The 11,319-nt window shown below is 41.4% G+C and overlaps 1 long non-coding RNA gene across 2 annotated transcripts in view; it reads left to right on the top strand.

Annotated features, from left to right (window-relative positions):
* The first annotated feature begins 651 nt into the window (after positions 1 to 651).
* The window catches only part of LOC101748301, a 29,773-nt gene continuing 19,105 nt past the window's right edge, over positions 652 to 11,319 (top strand). For both annotated transcript variants that reach the window (XR_005858595.2, XR_005858596.2), the window contains exons 1-3: positions 652 to 834; positions 9,099 to 9,173; positions 9,329 to 9,398. This is a non-coding gene — a long non-coding RNA (uncharacterized LOC101748301). The remainder of the gene's footprint in view (positions 835 to 9,098; positions 9,174 to 9,328; positions 9,399 to 11,319) is intronic.

Here is an 11,319-nt window from a genome sequence, read left to right as displayed (position 1 = left end):
GGTATTTCCATATATCCAGCTGGACTGAATAGCAGCTAGGGGGTTGCAGCTCGTGTTCACGTGGTTGCTGCCAGGCAGCTCTGCAGTACTACAGCATCATCCAGATTTGTGAGTGGGCTGAAGGCGTCCAGTTGCACTGGCCTGTAAATTTCACAAGGCTCAATAAACGGAATTTATTCTCTGGGCAATAAAATAGATGGTCAAGTAAGAAGATAATGGGTATGTGGGAGACCAACTCAGCAACTGTGATCTACTTGCACTCATTTCTTATTTGATTTTTACCCCTCCTCCTCAGAATTGACTTTTTATGTTTTGGTCCTAATGTGTGTTTGATAGTACTTCCCTGGGAAGGCTAAGTGGCCCCAGCTTGGTGTCTTTTTCCTCCTAACTATCCAGTCTTCATCCATGGCATGTCATATCTTCCACGTGGGAAAAATACCAAGAATTTACTCAAAACTTACTGGAGAATTAATTCCTTCTCATCCATTCACAAGTCTCTCGACATAGAAAATTACCCATGCTTTGAGCTGGAAAGACTCTTGCAAAACACTCCTCTTGGCAAGGGGTCAGCCACACTTGTTTCATGACCCAGCTCTTTTTTTGTCAAGGTTGCTTCCCTAGAGCTATTTGGCACCCTTCGTATCTCCTGCCGGAGGAGCTGGGGTCCCAGAAAGGGCAGTTCAAAGTGGAAAGCTCATTTAGCCACTCCAAAACACAGTCTGGAGAAGTCTGTATATCTTTCTCCCTTGACTATGGATATTGCACAGGAGGAGGAAGCCAGTCTGCACCATTTGCATCTTCTGTTGTAACATGGGGGAAAAACATTTACCTGAGGTATGAAATGCTTTGTGAGTTGTGGATAGATTGTGCTTTCTAAAAGCTTGGCATTATTATGCTCACGCTGTACTTTAGTAGTGGTGTAAAGTGTGGTTGCATTAAATATCATCATTAATGGTCTAAGAAAAAAGTGTGAAGAGTGTGATTACAAAATTCAGAGGATATTGAATTAGGAGGACTAGAGAGAAAATGAGATAATAAAAAGAGACCTAAAAAGATTATAAAGCTAGGCAGGGGTTTTTATAGAAACAGAGATTCATCCCAGAAAACTGCAGGATAATAAATCTGTGAGAAAATAATCTGAAACACATCTTCAAGAGGAAGAAGAAACCTGGGAAGCAGTAATTCTGAAAGAAGTAAGATAATAATGGATAGCCAACCAAGCCTGAATTTGCAATATCATAAAGCTGCAAAATGTCCAATGTAATTTTAAGTTGCAAATGCCAAACTATCATGTCACAAGACCAATAATCTTCTCTGCAAACAGTTTATTATGAGTGAATGCAGAATGTCTCTAGCAGTTTTCAGCTTTGAGTAGCATGTCTTGATCTATTTAGTCACTGTGCAGGGTCCTCACTGCAACCGAAAACGACTTTATATTTTTCAAGGCATTTACCTAAAACTGGCAAGAATCTATTTTGTTTTTGATTCTTTCAAATTTTGATAGAATTCAAGATTCTACTGTGTGTATCACACACACCACCACGGTGCTCAACTGCTGTCCATAAAGCTCTGAGAAGCAAGGTTGATAGTAGCCACCAAATCCTTCGTTTTTTTGCTCACGGTATATGTGTGGATGGAGGCTGAAGGGGAAGTTCTTTTCACAATGTTTTAATGAAATATTCAAAAGGCTGCTACTTGTGAAAGGTAGATTGAAAATCTGCCCTTCAATTGGAATGAGCAGTGTGGAACAGGTGGGACACAGATTCACAGTTGTTTAAATTAGTCTGCAATTGAGATTAACTCAGGGCACACACGTGGGCTACTACCACACCTGGCTGATGAGTGAAATCTCACAATAGCTGATGACTTTTGCATTGAATGATCATACCCTGTTTTTCAGCCCTGGATCAGCAGTTCCTTCTCTGCCCCGTTGCAGTTTCTGTTAAGTCACAGCAGAGAAGAAGACAGCAACGCTTGTTCCGAAAAAGTAACACGATCCCTTTAGTAATCATAGGTTGGGACTATTGGGCATTTTGCTGATAAACAATCTCATAATGAACCTGATGCAACAGGCAGTCAGAAGCCAGCAGAATAAGAAATGGACAGTTTTGGTTTGGTCCCAGTAGTGAATATTGCTGAGAAGGAGCTCAGAGGAACAGCTGGGGAACTGTGTTGTTGCATATCGTTCCAGCTGTACCTTTCAACCACTGAAGTTTTCACATCCAGGAAGAATATATTTACAATCTTCCTATTAAATAGTCATAAACTTTTAATGGTAGAAATACTACCTGTTCACAGAACCAAATGTAAATAGAGAAGGTTTGGAGTGGTTTTTGAAATTGCTGTCAATGTGAATCATACAGTCTTAACTAAGAAAAAAAGCTGCTGGATTTAATAAGGCAAAAGTTGTGAAAATGAATATCTCCTCCAAATAAAGCAAAACCAACATTTTACCATCTTCTGACGGTTGAAATTTATGGTGGCAGCTAAGATATAAATGAAAGTTAAATAGTCCTATTAATTTGATTACTTGTTTCCAGAGCCATCAGACATGTGGAAAGTAATATCATGTGGGAAGTGGTGTAAGATTTACACTCGCCTGAGAGAAATCACTGCTCAGTCTATCAGACTTGATAGGTGTCAGAGGGCCTTTAGAAAATGAATAATAAGAGGACTGAATAATAAGAAATACGCTTAGCTGTTTGAAACTTTTAAACATTTGGGTGAATTTTTAAACTAATTAAAAAAAAGTTTAAATGGAAGTTTTGACAGATATCTGGAACAGAGTAGAGCTGCTCAGCTGAATGTATGAATTATCTCACACTCACTGGCATTTGTGAGGGGGATTTTGGTGGTGCAAATGATTTTAGGGCCATTCAAATGAAAAGAAAATGGATTTTGAGTTTGTATTCTTTTGTGCTTTGACAGAACATTTCAACCAGGTCAGGAATAAACCATTTAAGGCTTTGTATAGTCCCAACCTGTTTTTGCATATACAACGACTCTGATAAGTGATGCCCCTTCAGTTTGTGCTAAAATTTGCTTAGCAATTAAATGTAATAAAGTCCTCTTGACAAAGGCAGTGCGATGGACCCCAGCTGCTGTAGCAATGATCACAGAGCCATGCTGCTGAAGGGCCTGCTTCTTAGAATCACAGAATCTCTAGGCTGGAAAAAACCTTCAAAGATCATCAAGTCCAACCATCAGCCTGACCTACCAAATCCCATCATTCAACCATGTCCCTTAGTGCCATATTCACACATCTCTTAAATACCTCAAGGGATGGGGACTCTACCACTTCCTTGGGCAGCCCTCTCTTGTCTCATTAATGCTGATGGCAGAGCTCTTTGCTGACTGCAGTGGGAGTGGCGTTAGGTCAAAAATGACACTTGAAAAGAAATAACTGGCACAAACTGATTAATGGACATTTCCTGCATTTCATCTCTATGCCTTCTGCTGGGGGAAATCCCTTCCCTTGACCAAGCTGTAGAAATCAAGTTTTGCAAAAAAGGAGCTGCAGGGTGCTGCTGGACAGGAGTTGCCCGCCTGTGAGGCAAGCAGAGCTCTTTTGGAGCCCTTGCTTCTCATCAAACAGCAGTGGTTGTTACTCAGCCTGGCACAGAACAGGGCTGGATTAATCTCTTATTCCTCATTTGAAAGGCCCTGCATTAAAAGACTAAGGTTTAGGATTTTACACCCATTTAACACCTGGCTAGGAAGTGGGGGTATGTGTTCAGATATTAATGTGACTAAAAAGATATATGCTCAGGTTAAGGTTATTTCAAAAAAAGAAGCTCTGTCATTAATAATTTTTGGTCAGGAGCTCTGCCCGTCATCAGGAGATAAATCAGCTTGCAGCAGCTGTGACAGCTCTTTAAGTCTGAGGCCCGAACAGCTTAATTGGGGAAATGATCAATTCTAAGATGCATAGTCAAGATGACATCCTCGGTGCAGTAAATTCTTTCAGGAATGAACATGAATAAAATGAATATATTTATGGAGCAGTGATGTAATTCAGAAGCTGGGCTGTTAGGGAGCTGATGCATCTTCATTCCTTCTATGCCCTGTAGCAATTTTCTAAGGCTCCAACCTCAGATAACTGTGAATGGTTTCAAAACTGCCCTAGGAGAATGCTGATTTGTAAGAATGAAGAGTCTTTCAAAATAATGAATGAGTAAAAAGTCTGCATTTTCTAGTGAGTTTTATGAGTCTATTCTTCATTTTTTCCCCTTTTTCTGCACGTAGGGTAAACCTAAGTCTCAAAAACTACTGTCTGTGAGCTGCTAGAAAATATTACTGTTTTACAGTGACAACTATGTGTACTATCCCCGTTCACTATAACACAGATCCTGTAAACAAACACAGGCGTTTCTTTGCTTCTTGTGCCTGTGCACCATTTGGAAATCCCATGGTTAATGGTTGTACCTTTCTTACCTACTTGAGGTCATTTTGAAAGAGAAGCACTTATAGTTTGGTAGCAATGCACTTGCTCCAAGTCCCTCCCATCCTGTTTTCCCTCCCTGCTCCTGTCCCCAAGCAGGACACCTGGAGGTACCTACTGCTGCCAGTCCCTCTCAGCACAGTGGATTTGCAGGGCAGCACATGTCTAGGCAGAATAGTATGAGCAGTTTCCCCATGTGAGATATTTAATGGTGGGGTGGAATCTCTCACCTACAAATCTGGAAAAGTACCTTGGGGTTCCTTGGGAATGGGACCCAACACTGCTTTCCTGCAGTGCTTACGCTGGGAGCCTCTCCTGGAGAAGGGCCCATGCAGAAGGGACCAGCAAATGACACTGAGGGTGTCAAAAAAGAAAAATATTTGTGTGGAGCACCGAGTGACATCCAGTCTGTGTGGTGCCCTGTTACGGTGCTCATGGGACTTCAGAGAGACAGACTTTATTGTACAGAACAACCAATGACATGGCAGGTGTTCCTCTGGATGCTGTCATTACACTATTCAGGCACTGGTAGTGCTGGCTGCTGGCTGAAATTCACTTTGCAAGGGAGGATGACTGCCATCTGCTTATGTATATTGCTGCAATTTCAGATTCTGCCTGCACCAAGTGCTTGCTTCCCCAGTGAGCATTAGCGGGCGGGAGCACTAGAGGGGTGCAGTGGCTGTACCTTGGTTTCTGGGCTCAGCAGGAAAATAGGATAGCAGGAGCAGGAGGCAGTGAGGCTGCTGCTGCCCAGGGAGGCCCTAGGGGCTGGAGGTGGCTGCTCACAGTTCATTTCTGCTGCTGTAGAACAGGCTCTTTGCAAGCTGTCATGTGGCTTTTGATAGTACACAGCACTGGGCACACACCCCAGTTATGGGCTCTGGAGCCTGCAAGGGATCTTGGAGTGCGTGGCGTGTACCAAGCAATTTTGTTTTTACAGGAGGTTATTTTCCTTCCTACAATGTTACCACATGCTTGTACATGTTCCCGGGGATGACAAAACCTTCGCCATTCTATTAAGGCATTATTGGTGCCTTTATGTAGAAGAAATGGCTCCGGGTTATGTGAAAGAGTATCCATTCATACACAGGTTTTATGATTAACCCTGCAGGTTCCCACTGAGTTGTAACAGGGAAATGAAGCAAGAGGCCACATAAAAGCACTTTCATATTGACATGAAACAGAGAGGGCCAAGTTTCTTAGTGTGTATTTTGTCAAAATAATTTTCATGCCCAAGTTCAAGTACAAACGTTTCCCAGCTAGCAGGCAGTGACCATGAAGCATACACTTGAGTATGTGATTCAGATCATCAAAAGAAAAACTTTAACCATGAACTGCGTGAACTGTAGGAAAACCTTCGGCTGAGCTAATATAATGGATTGTAAGTGACTTGGATACCTTCCCATCTGTGGTGCACTTTAATGAAATTTGTCCTCTCCTGCTCTGAATGTATGTGTGTGCGTGTGTGTGCACTTAATAGATGCAGTGCAGCAACCTCCTCAGGATTAGCTAATGAAAATAGCACTGTAAAATGAATTGAGCAAATCGATATAGCTGGAATTTTCAGCACTGTGACAAATGCACCATACTGAAACTCCCCTTTTCCATCGCAGCCAATATTTTATGTGCAAGTGTGTGTTACAAACTTCTAAAATGACACTGCTGTTTGTAAATTAAAATTGACTTGGGCCAGATGGATGTGCTTAGGGAAGCAAAAGAAAAGGAGGAGTTCTTCGTGTAGTGGAAGATAGGACTGCTCTTTGGTGCTCTGGGTCATGCTCACGTTACAAGGGAACCCAAAGAGACCTTCTGAGTGATGCCGTTTTGAGGAATGGTGTGAAATAACAGAGAGGATGAGGGAGCAGGGGGATTTTTCTATGTTGCCTTTCTGACTCCTCAGAGGTTTCCAGATCAGTTGTGAGAGCACAGTAGCTGCTAGCCTGGAATGGGAATTAAAATTACCTGCAAAATGAAAAGCCCATGGATGGGCAAATCAAACCACCTGGGTGCTTTCGGTTGTCCCACCTTCTGGGACTTCTGAACACATTCACCCCTTCCCCACACAGCTCCCATTGGGGAATACAGAGGAGGTTTAAACCATTTCAGGTTGCTCCATTTCAGGAGGAATTTTTCATCTTTCTAGTAAGATATGTGAAAAATGATTTAAATGTGAATGTCATAATTAAGTCTAATTATTTTACCATACTTTTGCCTTCATTAGACATTGTGTTTGTAATAATTGCTGTAATCAACCCGGTGGTTAGTATTAACTCCTTAATTACATGACAACACATCATCCCTGCAGGAGGGATGGAAGTATCTGGAAGCATCACAAAACACTCTGTCACCCTCAAAGAGTGGTGGGGATTTGACTGTCCTTCACCTCTCACAAATGAACAGAAGGACAAGGTTTTGGATAGCCTTGGGTAGCTGAGTGGGAGGAGAGGATGATTAAGCCCCAAACTTGTGCTTTGGGTATGTCTGGCTATTACTATGACAGTGTCACAGAATGCATCCTAAATTTCCACAGAGCAACAACACCAGAGAAGCTTAATTGAGGCTGTCTTATGGGGCAGCTCGCTGTGTCCCAACGTTGGGCACTTTCAGTAGGCAGACAGTCATAGTTTAACAGAAATATGAAATTATTATGTAGAAAAACTCCTCTATGCATCAGTACTTATGTTTATCCACAGCAGTGTCTCCAACTTAGTGTCATCAGCTGTAATTTCAAGGAGATACTACTTGTATTTGCATGGATAGCGTTAATATCTACCATCTAATCCTCTTTTCCTTGGCTTGCTGGTAATTCTGTCTTCTTGTTGCTAATGATTCAATTCTCAAATTGTTTCTTACAGTTACATTATAAAAAAAATCCAGATTAAGTACACTGTAATTGCTGAGGATTGTAGGATATATGTTAATTTTTCTTTTGTAGTGTGCCAGGCTGCCAGAATCAGTTAATCAAATGTTTTATCTTTCTGTATAACATTTGCAATGTAAAACACATACTGAGTAGCATCTCACTTGACCCAATAATAGGTGCTTATATTTTCACTGATCTCACCATAAGTGGACTTTGGTCGGCCATAGGGCAAACTGCAGGGCAGAATCTTATGCTGTTTTCCACCCAAATGTTTAACCATGTGTTGGGTTTTTCTTTTCATTCAGCTTATTTTCTTCTGTTTTCAAGAAAGAAAACATAGAAATGTGTTTGCTCATAGAGCCAACAGTGACAAATGGTTAGAGCTAATCCATAACCTGTTCAAGAACAACTTAAGTAGAGATGCATCAGGCTTGTTCATAAGATTTCTCTGTTTCATGGTGGAATTGCAGGGCAAAGCCAGAAAGAAAGGGAGAGAAAAATGATCCCAGTCCAGATTGATGTTTAGCTGAACATGGTCAGGTATGACAGGAAAGCTCCAACCCAGAACAACTGATGCTAGCTGAGGATAGCTGTTACTGCTGGGAAGGGGACAAGAACAATGTCTTTCTGGCGATGAACACCTACCGATCATACATTGTCAGCTGGTGCTAAGGGGGAATGTTTTTAAGCCTTACGTGTTGAATCTGGACTTCAGATGCATACCAGAGGTGGTGGTGACCTTTATTATGAGGCAGGGATATTTGTCTCCTTTGTGATTTGTTTCCTTTCCCACACAACTTCATCCTTCTGATGCAGATGGAGGAAGTTTCCTAACCCAAGGGGCTAAAGAAACACTTGCTGCTTGCCTCCTGTTCCTGTAGTATGGTCTACAGGAGGTGACAATGGGATGATGCTGTCACAGGACACTCCTTTTGTGTCAATTGTAAGGGCTTCTAGGAGATAGTCAGCTTATCATGAATATAAATTGAGATGTTAAATCAACTGTAGGTTAAAAATTTATTCCCTTGATGACTTTGTTCCTTTCCAAGCATGGGGAGGCAAGCAGACAACCTAGAGAGGGATGCTTGTCTGAAATTTGTCTACATGCATTCACTCCTTTGGTTAATGGCAGTTACACCAGCATTTGGGGCAGAGATTACTTTTGAAATAAGCTTTGACAGCTCTTCCACAGGATTGGAATTGATGACTTTCAAGACTTTTTTTTTTTTGGCTCACATTCATACTAGTGTTTACTTTTGGATAATTCCTTGAGAAAACAGAAGCTGAAGAGTGCTTTTTGGTGGTTGCTATAAATAGGATGCTTCCCAAATGTCTTCAGAATTGTGATTCTTAAGGAGAGTAAGTGGGATCTGTATCCACTTTGAGAAGGAAAATGAAGGAATATGTTCTGTAGTTGATATTATACAGGAGATATATTATTGCTACTAATTGCAGAAGTAATGAGTGGAACGGAGACATCTTTTCATGGGGACACAAGTGGGGATGGTGTGCATTTTCAGGTGTGCTGAGACAAAACCCTAGATCCAGACAGTCTGAAAGGCAGCAGAAAATCTGTGGCTGAATGCTTACTGGGCTTCTGCAGCCTTTGGAAGCAGAGCTTGTGTCTAACAAAACATACAGAGCCCTACCAAGCATGGAATAACCACTCCATCATTTTAAATGAGTGCTATAAAAAATTACAGTCAGCACATAATAGGTATTTTGCACCCATGCTAAGTACTGCCAAGAAAATAGTTACCCAAGTAAATCAATAAAGTATCATTCTCTTCCAAGGTCTTCCTGTCCCAGTCCCTGAACCTCTCATTTTGGAGGAGTACTGAAACCTGTTCAAGATTTATTTTGATGAAAGTAAGTATCTTTGCATTATCAGGCAGTAAAGAAGTTGTTTACTACTTCTCCAGGAGTGCTGAAAAATTTCCTCTGAATACATTCTTGCATTGTAGCTATCATAAAAATGTCTACCAGCTACTGGAGCGCCCAAATTGATATTTTTTTCTTTCCAGAAAACAAAGACTTCAGCCTGAGACCTAGAAATTTCTTCATGGACTAAGGTATCCTGTCACATATACCAAGGTCTGTTCAAGTTTGGTATAAAACATTGCTATTCATATTCAGTTAGCAAATAAGCTTAGGCTAAGGTAGCAGCACCTGTTCTGAGTGCATTTCCTATAAATCAGTCTAGATGTTTAATATCTTCCTCATTACCAGAGCATTTGAAAACCAGCAATACACCTGAAAACCAATTAGCTGGCATAAATGCTCCAGGAAAGTGGTGAATTTTCAGCTCACACTGCTGATTATTGGCAGGTAGCAAATTTTGGCTTGGCCCTTTTCAAGGTTAATACAATTCAGTCATACTTCTCCAGTCAAGCTTTGAAAATACAGTCTGCATTGTACGCTATTACAAGAGCTGAAATTCCACATACAACAGTATCTTTGCACAGCCACTGTGTGTATAAAATGATTTGGTGAAATAATTCAAATAACAAAGAAAATCTGTTTGCAAGATGTGTGAACAGGAGAAAAGTTGACTCAGCGCCTGGCTATGGCAGGCTTGCTCAGCTGTGACTGATATTTCTCATCCAAGTAGTTAGCAGAGAAATGCCACAAGTTGGAGGTGCCTTACACTCTGGGGTTTTGCTCCAGAAACAAAACAAAGTGATATCCACTCACCTGCTCTTGAACTCAAGATGGCCTGGGAGTGTAAAAAGGCAGGGAAGAGGAGTGCTGAACTACTTGGAGCGGAGGCATGTCAGACAGGTTTCTCATTCTTGCGCCACTTCCTGACAATTGTTAGCTCCTGGAGAGAGATACCAAGTGACAAGGATTTGTGGACCTCCAGGCAGCTTACAAGATCTCCCTTCTCTAGTGGGATGGGACACTTAGAATCAGAATCATCAAGGTTGGAAAAGACCAGTAAAATTGTATAGTCCAACCACCAACCTATCTGCACCACCCCTAGTAAACCATGTCCCTCAGTGCCACATCTGCGCATTCCTTGAACACCTCCAGGGACAGTGAGTCCACCACCTCCCTGGGTAGCCTATTCCAATGCATCACCACTCTTCTTGAGAAGAATTTTTTCCTAAGATCCATCCTGAAACTTGCTTGGCACAACTTAAAGCCATTACCTCTTGTCCTTGGGATGAGATTCAGTTTTTAGTCATCTAAAAGTTATGAGTCTATTTGAATCTACTAATTTAGTCTTCCTACAGACAGCAACTTTTTATGCCTTGACTTGAAGCCTTGAATTTTTTTGGATGGGTTTTCTCAGGAGCCCACTCAAGGAGTGTGATTTTGTGGGGTTGTGGTGAAGACCAGATTTCTTCAAGTCTTTCTAGTTTTAGCCTTCATGGACACCCTTGGGGAAGGGGCAGTCCTGCAGCACTTGTTGAAGCTAAAATGGATGAAAGAGTGGAAAAGTCATGTTCATCACTGAAAGAAGACACGTGCTGTTTCTTTATGTGTCATGCCTGTGAGCAGGGTGGGTCAGGTTTTGGCAGTAGATGTGGTGTGCAGCAGGTACTGGAGGCAGCTGGAAAGATCACAGGCAGCTCTTACGTCTCAGTCTGGGAGGTCCCATTACTAGAGAGGGGAGGGTAACTGATGGTGAAGTAACCATGAAAGTAGACTTACCATAGGAACTGAGAGTGGCATAGACAGAGTCTTTCATTCATACAGCTGGAGATTCTCTTTTTCTGGACCTTGTACAGCACTGCTTCTCCTCCATTATCCTCCCACTCCCCGATGAAAAATATAATTATCAAAATTCCTGCACTGCCTGAGCACAGTCTTTTTTAATAAATAGAAATATTGGCTTCACAGCAAACAGTAGTTGTGAATTTTAATGAAATACATGTTTTATGTCCCCTGCTTATTACCAAATCCCTTTTAAAAATATATTTTTATTTTTTGCTAAACTTAAAAATAAACAGAGTATTTTTGGTTAAGTTCTTCATTTTACATCTTGAATAAGCATATCATATTGATATCT

The sequence above is a fragment of the Gallus gallus genome, chromosome 3 (assembly GCF_016699485.2).
Source record: "Gallus gallus isolate bGalGal1 chromosome 3, bGalGal1.mat.broiler.GRCg7b, whole genome shotgun sequence".
Classification (NCBI taxonomy): Eukaryota; Metazoa; Chordata; class Aves; order Galliformes; family Phasianidae; genus Gallus; species Gallus gallus.
The sequence above is the reverse complement of the archived record's forward strand: the minus strand, read 5'-3'. Positions and strand labels throughout refer to the sequence as shown.